The sequence below is a fragment of the Trachurus trachurus genome, assembly GCF_905171665.1.
Source record: "Trachurus trachurus genome assembly, chromosome: 23".
NCBI lineage: Eukaryota > Metazoa > Chordata > Actinopteri > Carangiformes > Carangidae > Trachurus > Trachurus trachurus.
Window position 1 is genome coordinate 14916065 of NC_139912.1, and position 22079 is coordinate 14938143.

Below are 22079 nucleotides of genomic sequence, written 5' to 3' on the forward strand. Positions count from 1 at the left end.
TCATGATGTTAGCGTTCATAATCTGATTTACCTGAATTTACTTTCAGCTAATTAGCCTTCATTTCGATCTTTTCATATGCTGTACTTTTATTTATAAGATTATGTTAGTGTCCTGCTAATCTCTGTTTTAGTCTCAGTCCTGTCTTTCTGGTGCAGTTCTGGCATCACAACTTGAATTGAAACAGCTTTTGGTAAGAATATAACTAATAGGAAGCAACAGAGCACACTACTGTGGAGTCATATGAGACAAAACAGAAGGCTGTCGGAAATGTGATGTGTGTTTGGGCTGCCGTCTGTGCTGCCTCGAACTTCTCATAGTGTCAATGTTAAGTTTTTCATCTGTCTCAGTGCTGGTATTTGTTAAATTGCAGAAGATCAAGAGTTATTTTAGTTGAAAAGAAATTTCACTCAAATTCTCTCTGGCTTTCAAATGTATTCATCCAACTACTCAACCTGTCAACCCACAGAATGTTGTTGCTGCCAATAATATGGATCAGAGTCTCTGCCTGGCTGCAGCCTGACGGTGTGCTGAATGTTTCGGTACCACCAGCTTGGTCAGTGACTGATCTGAAAAATGTTTGAAAGCCTGTTTTAGCACGCTTTTTCTCCCACTTCAACCTTGTCATGCTCACACACTTAAACACTTAAGGACCGCCTCCATCACACTGACATTGGCAATGACACTGATGAGACAACTAGGCCACTGCTTTGACATATTGAGAGCAAAAAAAGTGCAATAATTACTCTTAATTTGTGCCACATCATTAGTTTAGGTCAACTGGTGATTTCACATTAGCGCCTTCGGAAAAGACTATTAGTGGATCCTTTTACAAGACACTTAAAACTGTTCTGACAAAAAGTTAACTTTAAACAAACAAGAAATGTAACAAACAAACAGAGGGAATGGAAGTGGATATATATGTTAAGGTGCAGCTGGTGGAGAATAAGGATGGACTTATTTTAACAGCTGCCCCGTGGAGAGAAGGGAAAACATCTGTTTTTGTACCAAGGGCAGTTATGAAGATTGATCAGTCAATTTGCAATGACTGAACCCTATCTCCTCTGAAAAATTGCTTCAAAGCATGTGGTCTTAAAATAAAAATTGCCTCTGAGCTGAGTGTCTCTCTGGCTTTGTGTGGAGGCGTTTCATGTATTTACACTTCTTCCCTGTATTTGTGTGCGGATTTTTTGTTGTTGTTGTTGTTGCGTGAGTAAGCACAGGTGTGTTCTTTTTTTGTGTGTTACGCGCACACGCAGTCTTTGTCGTACATGGCCATTGTCTGTATCCAGGAGCTGTCCTCCCTGTCAGGTCTCAGGTATTTATAAGTCTCGACAATGGAAGACAAATCACCAGGCCTCAAGCTGCCGCTCATCCATCCTTCCAAGGGCTTCCAAAGACAGCCTTCAACATGCATTACTCATTCCCACGCTGCTACAAACCAAATTTTCAGCAGCGTTCTATTGGTTTTTCCTCATGTGCTGGGGGTGTTGATCAGCTGGAAGCCTGGGTGTGGCGATGTCTGTAGAGTTGCATGACTCTTCGGGGGAACAGCTCCTCTTTAAATTCATGCTTTGAATGACACTGTCCCCTGTGCACAGTGCTTTCATTTCCTGCAGCGCGCTGACTGTCACCTGAAGTTGGCTTCACCTGAGTTTATTTGCATATTTGTCAACACCTCTCAGTGTGTGGTCATGTCTGAGAGTGTTTGGTGGTGTGTGGTTTAGTGAAAAAATACTCTTAAAGAGATTTAGGCCCCAGTTGGAGTTACTGCACAGTAAGAGCAGCACTCAATACAAACACAAAAAAACACTTTGATCTGTGAAACTTGTATTTGTTAAAAAAAAAATCTGATATTTACTTTTGGAAATGGGGTCTACTAAGTGGGTTGCTAAGTCGAAACTAGATTACGGGACAAATGTTGAACTGCTGGAACTGCCAGGTAAAAGGCCATGTGCGTTGACACTGCGTCAGGTGGTAATCTTCCAATAGTTACTGAGACATTTCACTCTGCAAATGTCAACCTGCTGCTTGTGGTAGAGGAAAAGTCAGGAGGTCACAAGAGCCATTAGGATTCATCCTGTGGGTGGTGTAATGTCTGTAGCAATAATGTTTTAGCAGACCATCCTGTAGTTGTAGTCGAGATATTTCAGTCTAAAGCAAAGAGGTGGAAAAACCTAGAGAGGGACATCCTTATATCCACGCTGCTGTCTGAAAATGTTGTCACATTCAACACTCAGGCCCTCTTGTCGGTACGTGTACAGTATGTAAGTGTTAACACCCTAAAGAAGTTGGAAGGATACTGGAAGGTTGCCATCATCAGACCAGTCAGAAAAGTAATGCTCTCTGCTCACTGAGCAATAACCATAGAAATCATATGTTGAAGTGGCCCTAAGCAAGGTGCTTAATCCCTGACTGCCACAGAAAAGCTGCTTAGTTGCAGGAGACAGGAGATGACTCTGGTTACTCTAAGCAGCCTTTGGCTGTGATGTGAGTGTGTCTAACTGTTCAAATGCTTTTAACAGGGTGAAGCTGAAAAGAGCCTGAGTATTCAGCATCAATTCCTGACAATAATTATAAAGTAATGATGATTATATACTTTTTATTTCTTTATTTCTTTTATTTATTTCTTATGATTTATATATGACAGTTGGCTGTGTTCCTTTTATGTTTAAAAGCATCATATATATGCACATGATATACAGTAGGTCTATATACTCAGAAGGCAAAGAAATAATTGGCCCAGTGTTTGCTGAAGGTGATGTGATGTGAGCAGATGGAATGGTAACTAATTTATTTTGGACATTGCTGCTTGTCATCCTCTCTCTCCCAGACTTCCCTGTCTCTCTCCACTGTGCTGTCATAATAAAGGCAACAATGCCTCAGAAAAAATTCTAGAGAAATATCAAGTTGCATACTCTTCAGGTCTTCACAGAACAACATTTCTCAAAGATATATGGGCAAAGGTCTCTGCAAGGTGAATCTGTGATTTTGACATTTTGTGACTGAAAAGCTATTTAGAAACGGCTTTTCCTTACTGAATATGACACCTTTTAAAAAGGAGAAATAGTCTCTTTTGTCTAAATACTAGGATCAACTAGTCACACTTAAAACAGCTGTCTTTACTGTATTCTGTACAGTATGTAAACCTGAGAAATGTGTTGCAATATTGAAATGTCATTCCTAAATGTACTGTAAATATGGCAGTATGCTCATGAAAATGGGGACATTATTTTAAGTCCCACGAATTGTATTGCCCTGGTTTTACTATTTGAAAGGAAAAAAAATGAGCTGAACGGAGATCATAGCAAGGAAACCCAGTTTTTGTTAGCATAATCCCAGTAGTGTGGATCTTATTGATTCATAACACTGAATTTTGCTCCAATTCTCATAGGATCCAGGACTATGTTGCAGTAAATCCTTTGAGATGCATAGAGTATTGCATAAAATGCCAAGACTTGTATTTGTGTCGGGTGAGACCATGGATCCATGCGCATACGCTCAAACACAGTACTCGTAGCAGAAGCACACTATCATTTTAACTGACCGCAAGTGGGGTTTTTCAACTTGTATGATGGATTGTTTCCTTTATCCTCTGGCGGTTTTGGACCTTTATTTTTGGGTCTGCTCTACAAAAGGGAATAGCCACAAGGGACAACACTGCCTCCTCTAATCCAGCAAGTTCTAAATCTCCAGTATGATTCCAGTCTCAAAGAAACAATACACCCCGGAGCTTAGGGAGAACTGAGAGATGGAGAGAGACGAGGGACGAGAGAAATGGGAAAAGAAAACTACTGAGGGGAGTTGAAAAAGTGAACTCAATCCTTTGTGAATACATAACAGTGTTGAAAGATGGTGTATTAAGGTCCAGTGGTTGGACTTTCTTGGCCAGAAGTAGTGTTTTGGTATTGTTATACTTGTACAAAAACGCTTTTTTAATTTATTGATGCCAAAATTTTGGCATCTGGACTGGAGACTGTGGTTGTTATCAGTAAGGACATATCTTGGGATTTGGCAATGCTGTACAATTCACCTGCCAAAAAAGGTGACTAAATGCAATTGTACTGAGAAGAAGGAGAACACCATACACAAAGAGACTAGCGAAAGAGAAAGGTACTGGAAAAGACGGAGCTCGAGATGGCATTGTACATCTTGAAGACCAGTATTCAGAGAACACATGGAGCCGATGGCAACCATTGTCGAAGAAGACAGGAAACCCTTTAAACCCCCAATCCCACCTGCATCAAGGAACTGCTAAACTCCCTGTGGGTTTATACAAGAGGAAAAGATACTAGGCCTCTTTCCTCTGACAAGGAAAAATTGACTTGCATCTCTTTCCCACTCCATAACCATTGGAAAAAGAGAAGGTACTAAGATCATCATCGTGGTGCTTTACTTCTACTACTTCATTGTGATGATTCTTCACTTGGGTCATACATGAGTATCTGCTGATGTTCAATCTGAGCTAAACCAGCTGTACACAACCTACCCAGCAACAAATGATGAAATACCCTAACCCCATTTAGTCTAATCCCCTAATCTATAAAGCCATTTGTTACTGAAGACCAAAACGGCACCAGGAGGAGGATGAATATTGAATTTTAAGTGGTACTTAATGTTGCGCACTGTCTGCTGGATATGTAAATGGGGAAACTACATATGGTCAGAACCATCATACAGTATATTGGCCCTATTTGGGTACAGTCACAGTAAATACACACCACTTGTTTTCAACTATGTTGCCTGCATATCATCAGGTTATTCAGTAATGAACTCAGTGAACTGTGGCTACCCTCAGTGCACCTCATTACTCCCAGTAGATCGTGACTTTATTACTGCCCATCATGTCAGAGTAAATGTGTGATTATATGTGGTTCCAATTTAACATGGTAAACTGTAAAGTAACATTAATTTGGGATAGAGATTGCAGCCAGCGAGTGGAACAGTAAGCCCAGAAAGAGGGACTGTGTTGAGCCGAGTTGTATATAGGTTTGGCTGTTGTACAGAGCTGTTGCATTTGTATAAATTATTCAATCTTAATCCTCATTTTGAAATACAACAAACCTTCTATGTTGGCAATAGGTCTTGAGAGCGATGCAGTTTGAGAGCAAGAATGGGGCAGCGATGCCATTATAATATTCTCACAGGAGCATTTTCTGAACCTGCAACAGCATTGAATAATGAAAATGCCTTTACCCAACAGATCCATTCACTCCTTAAACAGCAGGGAAATGTGCAGCCGCAGTAGAATACCTGATGGTACTTTAAATTTGCCACTGAATAAAGGTAGCTAGCTACCAGCTGTAAAACAGCCAGGCATGTATTTCAGCTCTGTTTTGTCCTGTTCAGATTAGCGTGTGTGTGTGTGTGTGTGTGTGTGTGTGTGTGTGTGCATGTGAATGTGCCTACTTGTGCAGGTTACCCTATCATTGATCTGGGTGTACTGTATGACAGCATGCATGAGTTTATGTTTTCATGTGCAGCACAAGACACAGTGAAAGATGCCACAGAGCTCCGTGGCTGCATCTCTGCTGTGAAAGTGAATAGTGGGGATTCTTTACTTAAGCATGCCCCCTTTTGGCCCCTGAAATGCACGAGCCTATTTCCCCATAATGGCTCTATCGTGTAGCCAGCTCCCACGGGAGCCTCGTTGCTCGCTTCATTCTGCTTTACTAACCCCCTTCTTCACATGTGTGTGAAGGGGGAGATGAGGAGGAAAGAAGGGAGCGAGTGTGCTGAACAGTGTTATGATGAGTGAACGCTGATGAGGGACAGTTATTATGCAGAGCTTATTATTCTCTCTCTGCACTGGGGGGATTGTCAGTTGTGGCTGCAGCTATTCATTAAAGCTATGAAATATGACCCAGCCCATCGTGTGCGTGTGTGTGTGTGTGTGTTTTTGCCCAGAGGCCAAGCCAACAGATCTGCTGTGGAGCTTTTGTAGTAACTAGAACTCATATTCACTTTTAAGACTTGCTGGACACATTTACTTTGAGTTCTTTTTACAGCTCGTCCTTGCTGCCTCTTTTCTTACTTATCTGTAGACTCACATGAAAAGAAAGAGCTCAGTAAAATTAATTTACAGTCCAGTTACTGCTTTTTTAATGCTCACAGTGGAATGGCTGAAATTGAAGACTTCTATTCCTAAACACATGAGTAGCCTATAATATTTCCATACATTTACAAACCATTATGTGTATAAAGAGAATATACAGTATACATATGAACAGTACTTATATAAATATGGTAATACATTAAATACTCATTAATACAAACTGTGCAGTTCTCAGTATAACTGATGGTGCAGACACATAAAAATGACCTTTTAACCTTTTAATTCATTGGTAAGCAAACAGTTTACACAACAAGCAGTTATGGAACATTAACATTCATTATGAGTCCACTCTCTGGCTTCTAGTTGAATCTAAGTCCAATATTTCCCTCCTTGTCGCTCTGTGTTTGGTATCCAACTCGGCATACTAATTCTGAATGATGGTGACCTTTTTTTTTTTTTTACGGCATAGATATTTTCTCTCTACTTTCTTCGTTATTAAAACCACTGAATTCTTCACTTTAAGCACAAATCGCTGAACAGTTAGGCTAAAATGTTTTACATCAGAACAATACAATGTGTAGGTCACAGGGTGAAGTGTTTCATTAAGTGGAAAGAGTCCATGAACAGAAAACTATAGTTCATTCCATTTCTTGTGGCCATGCCCTTGTCCTGTTCCGATTTCTTATTAAAAAATAGGTCAAGCAGCCTCAGGCCCGCCGGGGTCTTGACCCTTTAAATCATCATGCCCCCAGTCCTCATTACCTATCACCTCAACAGATACTTCAGTGGCAAAGCCCACACCTACCTCCCCCCCAAACTTCCATCATCTTGGCCTCAAAGCCCTCACCTTCAGCCTCCCCCATTCCCCAGCCTCGACCTGCAGTCTCCTGTATGAGATGATCTTTACAGTGATTAATGCAAGAGGGAGGTGGAGACTCTGCTGTTGGCCCATCTCAAATCTCCAACCTGATGTGGGGCTCGAGCTGCTATTTTAGTCTCAGTTTATTGCTGTTTTTGCACTTATGCTAGGGTAATCTTTAAAATGTCACAATACCTCAATAAGCAGAGTTCAGTGAAATACCAGAAAGCACTGCATGAAGGTTCACATCTTTCTGCTTGTTTTCAATGATAAAAGATAAAAGCATGGAATATGTTGAAAACATCTCTAATTGTCTCACTGTAAATCACATTAGAAAATCAGCTACTTTATTCAGTGCTCCATTTACCTCATTTTGCTCATCAAGTGCTGTTTTTATTTCCATTTGTTACAGGAATCATCTACATCACAGATACATTTTAGCTTTTACTCAATAATTTTCCTGTTTTCAGATGTAACTCAATGTGAAGGCAACTCCAGTATGTACAGACTCCATGTGAGCACATTTACCGTAGTGTTTTTTCTGTGGGATTCTGCGGTTCTGTGTAACTGTTCGTCACTGCAGTCTTTCAGTCATAATACCTTTCACAGGGCTTTGTAAATGACAGGCCTTGGTGGCCATTTTTCATGTGGTTGCTAGGGTAACAGGTTGAATCAAAGACGTGCTCTCAACTGTGCGCTAGCGTGCGTGTGTGTTTGCTGTCCACCGCTTGTCTGCACAACTGTAACTGCATGATTATTTGAGGACTCAAAACCTCTTGAAAGGGTATGAGCTGTATAATTTGTTCAAACAGTAAACCAATTGAATAAGAAGGTCGATGACTGAGTGTGTTTGGATTATGAGGATAATGATCGTGCTGACAGATAAGGGCTTCCTAAAAGCTGCTAAGAACAGCCTGTCTGCACAGAGGATTGCCTAACATTTTACCTGCAGGACAGACGTGCTTCTCTTTATTTATTATTATTAGAATGATCTTATTCTCAGATTCTTGAACCTTGCTGTTATTACTTGAAATCATCATGATTATGATCAGGGATTCAACACAAACGGTCATGTGTGGTTGATAATGAATACAAAAGCTATCATTTGCCAGCACTGTGAGACTCGTCCCCTTGTCTTTATTGCAGTCCACAGCACCTCTCTGAAAGTGCCTGTGGGTCATAGTAGACTTTTAATTGGCGAGCCAGTGATTTTCTGTTGTTGGACCATTGATTTTTATTTGCATAGTTATTTGTTGATGGATAAAAAGCCAGTGGCAGCCTATTGATCAAGTTTACAGAGATAACATTGAGAAGTGGTGGAGTAGAAGGAGGAGTGGGGGATTCATATTTGCATTAGAAATTGTAGAGCAGTGTTACAGTTTTCTTATAGAAGCCTACTGTCACCATGTTGTATGCATAATACATTTACATTAATGCAACATCCACATTCTACATAAAATATTAATTAATTGAAACATTTTAGTTATGTATAAATAATCACTATATTTAATGATAAGTAATGATTAAAACACCATGGAACATAACACAATATTATACATTATTAAGAACAGGTTGACATTTTTGAGTTTATGAATATTTTCTTCTTGCCTAGAGCTGAAACAGGAGATTAACTCCCCTCCTATGTGTCCTTTAAAGGGATAGTTCAACATTTTGCCAAATTCGCCTATTGCCATAATGCCTATAGTCATAGTAGTAGGTTCATTACCTTTAATTTGCACATGACAGGCACCTTCTTTAGAGATGATGATTATTAATATACATTTATTCATCGTTTTTATTTTTGTTATTTCGTTTGTTTTGTTTTTATTATGACTGAAAAATGAAAAAAATTGAAAAATGAATTATCGGTGCATGTTGTTTAGAGATATCCACCTGGCAGAGATGTGAGCTGCTCAGCGAACCTAATGGAGGTGAACGGTACAGGTCCCTCATCGAACTCATCAAATACACAATTCAACAACTCCAAAACACTCTGGACAAGTAAGTTGTGACCTGCACATTTGCCACGCTATGAAATTATCATTATATTTTGTTTGTTGGGTCTAAAAACAAAAGTGCCAAATTCCGGCCAGTCACATCACAGTACACTACAGTATCATGTTGACATCACAATGGTCACACACTTTAGAAAATAACTCTGGATTAATCGCGATGTTGTTGAGAGGTTTGCGACTGTAGACAAAGCCAGGCTGTTTCCACCTTACTTTTGTCTTTGTGCTACCACCTGCTATTTAGCCTTTATTTAACCAGGTAAAAGACCCGTTGAGATCGAGATCTCATTTTCAAGGGCGACCTGGCCAAGAGGGCTGCTACCACCTCCAGCTCCTTAATGAACAGGCAAAACCTGAGAGTGGTATCAATTTGCTTGGCTAGACAGACTAAAACTTTATATATATGTATATATATATATATATATACAAGATGTCATACTATTGATTGTAAAACGTGTTTTTTTCTTTTTTTCAGTCAAACACCAGCTGGAGAAGCATTTTATTCAGACCCTCATGTATTAAAAATAATGAAGGAGAAGGCCTGCTGTAACTGTGCCAGAACAGTAACTGGAGGATGAAACTGTTAAGTTTTCCAAATACATTTCAGCTTAACTTAGTGCATTTGAAAGCGTCAGTGTCGCAGTCGCAGATCAGTAGAATAATCAATTAGAGACCATTCTGACGCCATTGTTTTAATCCTGAAGGTCACACCTGACATCAGGCTGGTTTAGTAGAAGGTCAGGTCATGCTTGGGTTTTTAGAGGTTGTTTATGTTCACGTCTGAGTTTGTGTTGCCTTGCTTCAAATCAATCCGTAGCCAGATTAGCTTTGTTTAACAACGTTTCTGAGACTGACTTTGACACATTTCGCCTTGTCCGCTGAGAATTCATCGCATTGAGGAGAGCCAGCGCAATCCCACTCAATCCCCCTTCCATGCTAGCATCAATGACAAAGGCTCTAAATGGATTAGTGTAGGTGATTATTGCCATTGTCACCAGTCAATAGCTTTTGGGTGCGTGTTGTGTGGTGTCACCCGAGAGTGTATGGCATGTGTGTATGAGTGAGTGTGTTTAGACTTCGATTTTAATACCTAATGAAAACCACATCCTTGTAAGAGATTTGAAGGCTCTGTCCCACCTGACAGAGTGAGATGGTGTAATATATAAAAAAGAAACGAAAGAAGAGAAACACAAACGAGGGCTGGTGATGCTGTGACATGAGTAAGGAGGAGAGGCAGGGGAGGGTGAGGTGAGAGCGATTCACACCACAAACAGTATTAGAGACCCTCCCCGCAGAGAGCGAAGGAAATTGCCCAGAATTAAGATGGACCGGAAGGGTAAGATGGTGATAGTGGCGTTAAGAGGAGGGGTGGGGGCTGCACTCTGCAAAAGGCAGGGAGTCTTGGCCACAGATCAGTCAGCCAGGAGGACGGCGGTTGGACAGGACACAAGAGGGAGCCTGGGGAGATGGGTAAAAGATGCAGGCAGGGAAAGAGACCGGGAGAAGGAGAAAGACAGATGGATCGAGGTGTGAGGGAGGCAGCAGGGTATCGACAGGGGAGGAATTGTGTTTCAGCAGCTCACTGCCAAAAATATGTTTGCATCATCCAGCTACAGCAAGAGCAGAGAGCAGTGGGCAAAACACTGAGCTACGTATTTGTAGGAATGACAGGGGGGGTTAGTGAAGGGTTAGAGAGTCAACTATAAATAGCAAGACCCCGAAGGTGATGATTTTCCTTGGGTTGTAGAGCACAGCATAATGCACAAAATAGTGAGGTGGGGTGAAATTCCATGTGTGTGTCTGTGAGGTCAGTTGAAGTACCTCTGAATATGATGGTCATATAAAAGCTGCACAATGTCTGTGCTGTTATTTGTGTACCTACCTACAGCAAATCATGTACTGCCAAATGTATTTCCCCAGACTGTGTCCTCCTGGCTCCTGGGATGTTGTTAAAAGTCTCTGATTGCAAGGGAGCAGCACACATAAGAGTCATATCTCAAAGGTTAGGGGATGTAGTATCAGCCATATGTCACTGCCACACTCGCACTTAAAAATCCTATCTCTATCTTGTTTTTGTTTTCTTCCAAATAGTGTTTACTTAATATTATACTGTTATTGCTTCCTCATGCAACTGTCAGAGGACAGACTGCAGTGAGCATTGGGAGGGCAGTCTTGTGCTGAGGACTCCTTTTAGCATCAGTTTTCGAGCCAGTGTTACCTATCTGTTTAATTAGCAAACATCATGCCAAGTTTAGAAGTTTACAGAGGGCTACAAGTGAAAGCCAAGTCTGTTGGGGGTACGAGATGCCACGGCGGGCAAGATCAAAAACAACAACAAAAACACAGCCTCGGCATGCTCCTCCTTCAAATGTAGAAATCTCCAGAGTGGGTGAGCTGCGAGTGCACAGTATTACAATATGTTCTTCCCACCCATGCTGATATTTTGCCAAGTAGTCATATTATGCTTCAAGAAAGCAAGACTATGACAAATATGATTTGAATGTTTCCACTCTTAGTTCCCACACTACAAGCACAAGTATTCATAGTTTAGTCTACTACATATAGCACAGTTGTGTCTCAGGCGTATAATAATTCACACTGCTCTTTTCGCTTAAGTCAGGGTGAAATGGCATTGCAGCTTCATTTTCAAATGGGTTATATAAGGGTTTAATATGGTTGCTAAAAAGTCAGCATGACTTGGCAAACTTAAAGCACCACAACTATTTTGAGCTGTATATCTCACCCACACCTTCAGTAGCTTTGTGAAATCAGGAACCGGATCAGAGGAAAACAAGAACCATTTACATACTTTACGTAGATCTCAGCACTCATTTGGAAATGTATAGATTTTTGCCAAATTATATCTTAACTTCCACTTCTAAACCTCTCCAGACCACTACTAGCTAATACCACTTATAAGCACACTATATTTTGCTCCCTACTAACTCCCAAACACGCTGATAAATCCTATTATATGATCACAAGCTCGTTGTTGAAAATATCAGTTGTTTGGGGCTGGACTCGGGTTATCAGCGCTTTTTTCAGTCATAAAACCAAAAATAATGAGATGAAAGGCTCGGTATTGCTGAGGGAAACAGCAGAGTTCCTGATATTTTCTTTGGCTTTGCCTCGAGGAGCCACTTGTTTCCCATCATGTGTTGCTGTTTCTTCCATATAGTAATTAATAGAAAAGCTGTTGATCAGGTCTACCACTTGGACGGCTGATTTTCTATATCAGAAGTATTGTGTTATAAGTGTTGCTCCTGGCTAAAATCACTATTTCTGTTTTTTTTTTTTTTTGTGAAGTTGGCTGGGGAATCATTGTCAGCTGCCAACATAGCACCAGTCAGTGGTGTGTAGCGCTGAAATGGTACAGCTACATTTAAAAATCAGTAGCTCAAAAAGGTCGCTATCAAGGTCAGTTATTCCATGTTTTGTATTTTGGGTCAGGCAGAACGATCCTATAAATCGGTTGAGTGCTTTATTGGAGGCTGTAGGACAGGAGCTCCTTCAACACCACTCATACCCTGAAGTGTATGGAAATATTTGGAACATTTCCTATTTTAATGAAGCAAGGGAACAGGGTGTAGGTCGCTAAAAGCCATCATCTGCTGCTTTACTGCAACCCAAAGGTTTAAGTTGCTTCCTACTCTCTGGAAACAGCAATTCATTTACATTTTGATCTGTTGATCATTTTAAAAGAGTAGGTATCATTGTTTCAAAAACTCATTGCTTGACCCAAAATGTTAAATACACACTCATAACAGCTGAGAAATTATTGAAAATATGCCTGGTTAAGCCCAGAGAACATCCTCAAAGGCAGTTTGAAACCATGTGCAATTTAGCATGAAGACAATTTCTTATTTCTAACTACATTTCTCTCTGCCAGCCTAGAGAGGTTGGCTGAAAAGCTCTTGGCACATTGTGATTCTAATGTGTTCACAGGCACAAATGGTTAGTGGGAAAACAATCCTGGCAAAGTTATGTTGGAGTGTTTGTCAGCCTCCTTCTTTCTATTTTTTCACCACATCTTGCGTCATTGTGAATGTTTTTTCTATCTTTCTCATTCACTCTTGGTACATTTCTCCATCCTGCTGTCACACAGTGTTGAGGTGCAGTTCTGTTTTAGGACTAGATGAAACAATCCCTTGATTAAGCTTGTCAACCTGAGGTTTGAGTGGTGACGACGTATTCATCAGAGTGATTTCAAAGTTGGGGGGGGGTGTGGTTGGAAGCTTCATTGGGGTCATCAGTGGGCACCCACCATCACTTGTGTTTTGATGATGATGATCGGCCCAGGAGGTGTCTCGCCTCTTCACTCACAGCCATCAGCTTGCTTGCTCTGCTGCTCCTGAGAGGGGCTTTGATGGTCTGGCGTTGGGCTTGGCCTCAAATCCCAAGGTCCTTAAGTAGCCTGATGGTTGACGTACAGTATCAGTATCCATTTTTTTCACAAATTTTGGAGGGGAAGTCTGATCTACTTGGTTTATGACTGGAGCTAAAGATTGCTTTGAAGCACAACTCTTATTGGAAAGGGATAATAAAAAAAGAGGTTTGTGTATGTTATCAGATGCTGTTATTCTCTCACACCTCAGCAGCACCGTGTGGATCTGTGTATGAGGTTAAAAGGTCGCCTGTTTGGGTGATAAGCGCGACGCGATGAAGCGTCCATTGCCTCATTCAGTCTGATTCACCATTTAAGTCTGTTAATTGTGTGTAACTATATAGGCTATTTTTTTATTGTAAATACCTCAGGATGGATGAGGATGCAGTTTGTGCTGTATTATATTTCTCATCACTCCCCACCATACGCCAACAATACAACTAACTTGAGTTTTTTCATCTTCCTTTATTTAAGTAGGCCATCAGCAGTGTTCAAAATGCCCTCTGACAATCAGGGAGTCCCATGCTGTTCGGGCACAGCCTCACATTTTAAGTAGATAACACTTCACAAATGTCCGTACTATGCTATGATAGATAATAGGCCAAAGGAAATGCACTGAGACGTGCAGATTGCTGAGGCAAAATCACCCTCCATTAACTTCAGACTAGATCTATTTTCTTTACTCAAGATGATACAAAAGTCACTCAACGTCCTGCAGCATCAGATTTATGTTTTCAGTGTTTTTGTGATTTTGACAACTCAAGATCACTCTCAGATATGAGGTATTGATTAGGCTTACTGTTCAGCACGGCATGTGTTGCATTGAGCACAACATAAGGACAAGTGATCGTTGTCTTAGTCTTTTAGATCTTTAGTATGTAGAGACGTTTTTATATGTTGGACATCGTATTGTTTCTTTTTTTATACTGTATATTAAAATATATTGAGGAGATCTCTTATAGTAATATGTAGCTCATAATTTAGATGATATTTCAGTAGGGTTTAGCTTTATGCCTAACTTTTTGTCTCACCTTCTTCACATATTTCATATCCAAGTAATAAACTGTATATATAATTGTTAAAATGCAGTTCATTGTAGCCGCAGCAGCTCAAGAAGACATAATTTGGGAATCTGAAATGAAGCCTGAAAGCCAGTCAGTGTGTTGGACCGTCTGGCCAGAGGGCTCTCACACCCTGCTGAGCTCAGTGAACGGACAATTGAACATAGTACGCGTCTGTCCTCACACATTGTACTCACACACACACACACACACAGAGGCAAGAAAAACAGAACACCCAGACATGGCAGGGGAAAGAAAGATTGTTGTGCAAACCACAGATCAAGGTTACTGTATGTTCATGACTCAACACAAGTGTTATGATTTGGTTTGGGTTTGGAGTGAAATTTAACACGGAGGAATACACTTGTGGCCTGATTGTTATTCAAAAGCAAATCAATAATTATAATAAAACAAAATCATTAGAAGCTCTGAATGTCTCACTGGAAGAAGGATAGGAACTCACCTGGATGCTTTAACTGCTGTGTGTGTAAACCACTGAGCCTCTCTCTTCCTGCATAAAGAGATGAGTCAACCTGAGGCTTCTATCATTGTTCATCAGTCTTGAAATACCTCATTGCTGATGGGATTTTCTATCCACGTTAGTGTTTTTTTTTGTCATGTTCATGTGAATAAACTGTAGATTGAAATAGGAATACCCATATAGTCAATTATATGTAGAGCCACAGCAAATATATTTGAATATGAAATTTCACGAACAAACGAAGTTTGACTTGAAACGACTTGACAAGTGAATCTGTTGCATGAGAAGTTGGGGACTGTCCTGCCTTCATCCCACAGCTCCCCACCAGCAGAATTTCTGAGCTGTCGGATAACAACGCAAGGAAGGTCACGCTTTTATAATGTTACCTGTCAGCCAGCCAATACAGCATCGCCCCGGAAGAAATTTAATTAGCTTGAAACGGCAGCAGGGAGGGAGGCGACATTAAAGGAATTGAACGATAACCAGCTTTTAATCCCGTCCTGGCGAGAGAATAGAAGAAAAGAGGCAAAATCGTTCTCTATCGAACAGTCGTGACTTTGATGGAGGTGGAATTCTTTTAAGGTGATATGCAGTGTAATTAGTAATGTGCATGTGTTTACAAGATAAATAAACCACCCTCACTCGCTTTGATGTGTAATGGAACCTTCCTTAGAAATCACAGGCTGGCAAAGACTGGGCTCGCTGAGACAGCTATTTACACTATGTCCTAGAAGAAGCCCAGCAGGAAAAGCTTTGTAGTGTTTTCAGCATAGTGGGATGCAATTGTGCGCTTGTATCCATGTTTAAACTCTTTTTATGATCCAATCAGAGACTGAAAGGAGCCTTGGTAAATGTCCTGCAGTATACGATTTGGACAGGATTTTCAGGTTTTTTTCAAAGCGGACAAAAACAGTGGAGATTATATATTTTCTCTCCCAGCATTCAAGCAAGGTTGGCCAATTCACAGCACTTTATTGCAGAATGCCGATGTTGTATTTACCAGGACAGTTCTGCTGCTGAAAGACTTGAGGATTGTGATGGAAAACACTCATTCTGCAGTATCCTTGAGTAAGGAACAGAAATCTCGCAACATGGGATTTGTTCTATAGTAGACCACACACTGACGCTTCAACTCAGACTATCTGGGATAAAACCTTCCTTTCTTTTTCATTTTGATTTTTACCAAGTGTAAATGAAAGTTATATTTGTGTTGAAAATATATAATTATGATTTTATACATGGCTTATTCACTTTTTACCTTATTTTATTTATCAGAATGGTGTCTCACAGTTGTCCTTGGGAAAAGCAATCACTGAGCTCAAAGTAAAAGCTGTTTAGAAAGTCAAGTGTTAAAAGCTGTACTTCACTCGGCATACCTACAACCTTGATAATAATGCAGCTTAGTTAATGAAATCATTCAAATGAATAGTATTAATAAAATTCATGTCTCATGCAATCAACAGTTGTATAGCCTAAGTGACATTATGATTTATCAGCTTCCATCAGTAGCTTAAATTAGCGATAGTTAAGATTGCATCTTCTGTAGATTAATATGGACTGTTTTTATGGTTTAGACTTAACTTGTCTTAAAGCTCCAGTAAATTACATTTGGTTCTTGAATACATGTTTATCATCAAATAGTAAGCAAAATCTAAATCAATTACTTAGGTTTGTATCAACCTTTGGCTTTAAGAAGATGTAGCAGTAAGCACTTTTTGTTGTTGTTGTTTTAAATTAACTGTTGGTGTTAAATGTCAGGTTTGTAAATGTTGAAATTAAAGCTAAATTACTTACACCAATTGTAATTTGCACAAATTAGCGAATCTCATGATGCCAATGCACAAAACTAATATAGTGAGCATGTTATACCTACAGTACTCGCTGCCAATATGTTCAGCATTTACAGTTGCACAAAGTTCCCCGTCATCCCCTCAGTGATCTCAGACTTACAGTTTGGTTTATACTGTAGCTGTTCATGGTTTATTAATTGAACTACAAGAGGGAGTGATACAACTTATTTGAGCACTACAGAAACCACATCACCCACACAGCCTATCTCTGCCTTTGTTCGTTGTTCTCTGCTTCTCACTATCAGAAGAAACATATTTCTATGTTTTAGCTCCTGTTTTTCCATGTAGCCATTCAGTGCTCCTCTTCTTCTAAAATATTCCCTCTGAAGCACTTAGCCTAATTAGAGATCATTTATTCCCAGAACTAATCAGTCCAAGTGTTCTTGTGTCTTCTAAAATAATAATATGAGAGAAGGCAGTTGCGCTAAGTGAAGGTTCAACAGCCCACGCCGTTTACTTGATTTGACTCGCGTGTTTCATTTTTTTTGTTTGTGCGTGTTTGTGGGGTTGGTGTTACGCAAACCATAGGCTAATTTGATTAGTGGCTCGAATATAATTACTTAGAAAATAAGGCATGTAGGATTCCTCTGATAATCTACATAAATGTTATGTTGTGTAAAGAGACATGGATTGTTGTGTTTGCATGCTGCCTCTCTCCCAGTCTCACGCCTACAATTACTGCTTAGGTAGAAGTATGGTTTGGAAGCAAGCTAACTAAACCAAGGCTAAGTAAAAGCTGTTAAGGGCAAATAGGATAAAAGGGTTAGGGATTTAAAAGGTGGAAATACAAGAGTATTACAAGATTTTAAATAGTAAGTTTAATATATAAAATCCATATGCTTTTACTCAACTAAAATGCATTCTGTTACAACTAAGAGTGCTTGATTAACAATTGCACTTAACTGTTCAACTGCATTTGTGGCAGTAGGTGGAAATCGCACACACACATGCATGTACACACAATAGTCTGTGGCAAACAGTGTGCAAATGAATTTCACATTACTGTAGGTCACTGAATTCATTTCTGAAATGGCAATTGGTATAATCTCTCAGGGGACTTGTTGTGAGTAGTGGGCCACATTTACCCAGTTACCCTTACACCCCAGTGTAGATTAAGAAATACATTTTCCCACCATCATCCCCTTGGACCTTCAGATATTATGGATTGTACGGTTTTTGTCTGTAGTTAATTTTAACGGGGATGCGGTTGGCAAAAGCTTTTCCTGGAGAACAAACATCCTCTTATCTTGTCCTTTTTGTTTTATGAAATACTCTCCCTTAGGCTCATTAGGGGAAAACGCTGGCTCTTTGCAGCCGTATCCACTGTGATCTGAACTAGAGAACTCAGTCATACAATTCAAAGTCAACCTTGATCAGCAGGCCAGCCATGTACAAAAAACATTTAAGTTCTTCCAAAATTGAAGTGTCCTGCCGCACACTAAAAGGCTTCAAATCAAATCAGTGGTTTTTAAAACTTTAATATTTTTAGAGAGCAGTCAGACAGTCAGAACATAGAAACAAGGCTCTCACTGAAGACAAAACACATAAAAACAGAAAATTGAATGCATTTGTTCGTGAATACACAATATCACAACTGCTGCTGCTTCTATTAGAGCATTACAGTCTTAGCAGAGCATCAATTCAAGTAACAGCACTGCAACACAACCACAATCAGCACTCTCTCTCTCTCTCTCCGTGTTAAAACGACCTTGCAAAGACGACTCTCCTCTTTAACCCAGAGCTGTGTAGCTAGCTCAGCGCTGTCTCTCCCACACCTTGTCCCCATTGTTGCTGATCTTATCGTTCAGCCTATCAGAGGACTAATGACCCCGGCAATCGTTGCTGACCTGTCGGGGGAAGTGCAGCTGCCAAAGAGAAGGCAGGAGAGTCCATTAAAAGATTAATGTAAGGAAGTGGACACTGTCCTCCTGGACCTGTGGAGCACTACAGCAGGAAGGGGAATTTGATTTATTGTCATCCCCCCTCCTCACTTGCTGAATAGGCAGAGAACGATGAGAAGGGTGAGGTGGCTTGCTTTGTCAAGAACTGACTGCAGGAGTGTTTGTTACAGTTGTGAATCATGCTATCACAACAATATACACCCATGCTGTATAAATAATTATAGTTTTTAAAAAACTTTATTTGGGAATAAACTAAATACTTCCAATTTAGGCTGCCATTAGTCAGCAGAAACTTAATGAGAAAGTCAGGACCGGGTTCTATCTGGCCAATTAACCTGTGTTTTTAAGAAAGCACACTGCCCTATTCATCATTCAGCGTGCTGCAATTAGTATTCTGTTACTTTGGCAACGGTTTAATATTTATTTGATCAAAGCGTAGATTGACAGAGGCCCTGCGACGTACCTCCATTACTCATGCATGTGGCATAATGCTGGCATTTGTGCAGGAAAAAGTTTCCCATATTATGCTTTTAGTAAAGATTTGCTGTCAAGCTTGAGAAGCCTCGTTTCCCTGACTCCTTTAGTAAGGGCCTGAACTTTTATAATGGGCATAAACAAAGACTTCTCCTGCACTGCATGAGCACTGAGAGAGTTGGCTTACTGCTGAGAGAGAGACGGGGTAAAATAAATTATTCTTCACTTTTGATTATCAGGTTGTTGTGTCTCTGTCTTGTTGGCATCCATTCTGAACTCCAGGTTATATCTAGCAGTGCACTGCAGCCACATAAAACATACCTGCTAGTGTGGACTCAGGCATGTACACTGCAACACTCACTCATATGATGTAAGCTGTGCTGGGCATCGACAATTTCTCAGTTGAATCTCTATCAGGTTGACATCCTTGATTAATACCAGCCTCTGAAGGCAGGAATCCAGAATGAGAATAATCCACTTCACAGTCCTCCTCACTCATTCTCCACCTCCACTTGATCGTATCCAGGTTAAATGTTAATTGGACAAAATCTCAGACCTCTTTTGTTTTAATGGCTGCGCTTCTCATTTTCTCTCTCACCGGTGCAATCGTTGCAGAGTTTTAGGAGAGATGGATGTGAATGGTTTTGCAAACACATTGGCTTGGTCTGTGTAGACTGTCCACATTTCACAATGGGCCATAATGGGCTTTCTTGCCACTCGCAGTGTTTGCACCATTAGCCAGTGATGACTTTGCGTCTAAGTCTGACGGAGATGACTACAGCTGTCGGATATCAAATAACAATAAATGAGCTAGTGAAGCTAAGTGCCTCCTGGTCGAGAACAGAACTGTTACCTGTTGGAATATGACAATATCAGCAAGCCCACTGAAACACACACACACTGTGTGCTCAGCCCTATTAAGGTACACAATACACATCACAAGACCAAAGTAATGCTTATCATTTTAAAAAAGATCAACATTGATTTGGATTAAATTTCAAAGTTTTGTGAAATTTCCTGTTGATTTATGAGTAGTGGAAATGAGCTGTAAATATAATGATCCCACAACTCAGTATAATTAGTATGTTTTCTTAAACTGCATTCTTGGCATCAGGCAGAAACAGCTGCTGAACAAAAGCAGGATTTAAAGTTAAGTGAGTTGCTTTTCTTAATACCATTTGTTACAGTTGCTTGAGCATTTCAGTCACAAAATCTCTGTACTGTCTCAGGGACTATGATAACTGTGAAGTCCGGTGGAAACTTTCTAAACTGCCTTGCAGAGGCCCAATCTGTGTATATGTCAATGATCAGTCAGTGATGGTGACACAAACACTAGTTTGAGAGGCATGTGCTTTTTTTTCCTTCTTTTTTGTTGTTGTTGTTTTTCAAGTCACAGGGAAAGAGACCCAGATAGTAGCTAATCTCATATTACTTTATGACAGTTTCAAACTGATGCACAATGACAAATTAATTTCATATTGGTTATGTCGTGTCTCAGGGCCTATATAGAGACAGCCCTGACATATTATTTGATATCAAGGCAGAGGGGTCAACTCATTACACAAAAATGAAAATCACCAGCCCAAATGTCACTTTCTTTTGTCTTCCATCTCAAACATGCTGCCAGATTGCATAGCCATCACCTGAGGGATGAGCTCACTGTGTCAGGATGATATACATGAAGGAAAGCAACTAGTATTTGTGATTCTTGCTGCCAAATTATTTCCTCAACTTTTCTACACCAATTACTGTAGGTTAGAGTGTAGACAGTTGCATAAGACCATATCATGCCTTTCCCCGGTGTTCATGCAATGCATGTTTTTTGTCTTGAGCCTTGATTGTTTTTTTTGTTTTTTAAAATCCCTGCAGTCACAAAAGACAGCAAAGGCAGGGAAGAATGTTGGACATAATGCGTCAGATCAATATGTCCACTTTGGCAGCCTTGTAATGTAATATTCCACACAAATATGTATTTTGGAGTACAAAAGAATCTAAACACCCAAACAAACATGCAGCTTGACACCAGTGTATAAAGTTTAGACACTAATGTTTTTTTTGTTTTGTTTAGTTTTTACAGCTGGGAAATGATTTTTTAAAAAACAGACTACTGTAATCTGTGTCTGGCATTTAAGAGCCTCCTTTAAAATCTTCATTGGGATTTTGGGAGCTGTGTCAATGCTCCTCAATGGCAAGTTTAAAGTGCCTTTCCAGTGATTTACTGTAGCATTGCACTTTCATACAAGTATGCAGCATATGCAGTTACAGTGTATCCAGAATTTTAGTCCCTAGCATTGCTTAAGTAAAAAAGAAAAAGAAAGAAAAAAAGACTCTACAATTCCCATAATGCAATTCAGTAGCTCAACTCAGCCTCAGGACATATTCAGCTCTTTTCATAGGTTGAGTGGTGCTCCAGTCATGATAAGTAAACTTATGTTTATGGGTAGAATCAGTGGAGCGCCCCTGTAGGATTTCCAAAAAGCAGTTTTTCAAAAGTGTTATTGAGCCTAACAGTCACATTTGAACAGAAGGAAAAAAAAAACTTGGCTGGAGAAAGAGAGCTGATTATTTGAATAGGAGGACGGACACAGAAAAAGGAGAAATGGTTAGAGAAAAAGACAGAGGGTCAAGGATTCAGTCGTTCTGGAATGTGGTCAAAAGCACTAAAAGCTTTATGCTTTAACAGGATTGTTAGGCAGGATACCTCAAGCCTCACTAGCTCATGTTGCTCAGAGCATAATGATTGGTTGGTGTGGTATTTTATATGCAGCATGGGTAATTAAATCGGTGGATACTGTTCTAGAATCGATAAGAGCCCAGTGACATAAAGTATTACCACTGAACCACTGTGTGTGTGTGTGTCCGTCCATGCAGGTGGGGGACAAAGAGAGAGTCAGAGAGAGGGACAGAGGGGGACAGAGAGAGAGGGCGATGAGGGGAAGCAGGGAGCGAGGGACAGAGTGGGCAGCACAAATTGCAAGCTAAATTTTTATTATGACAGATGAGA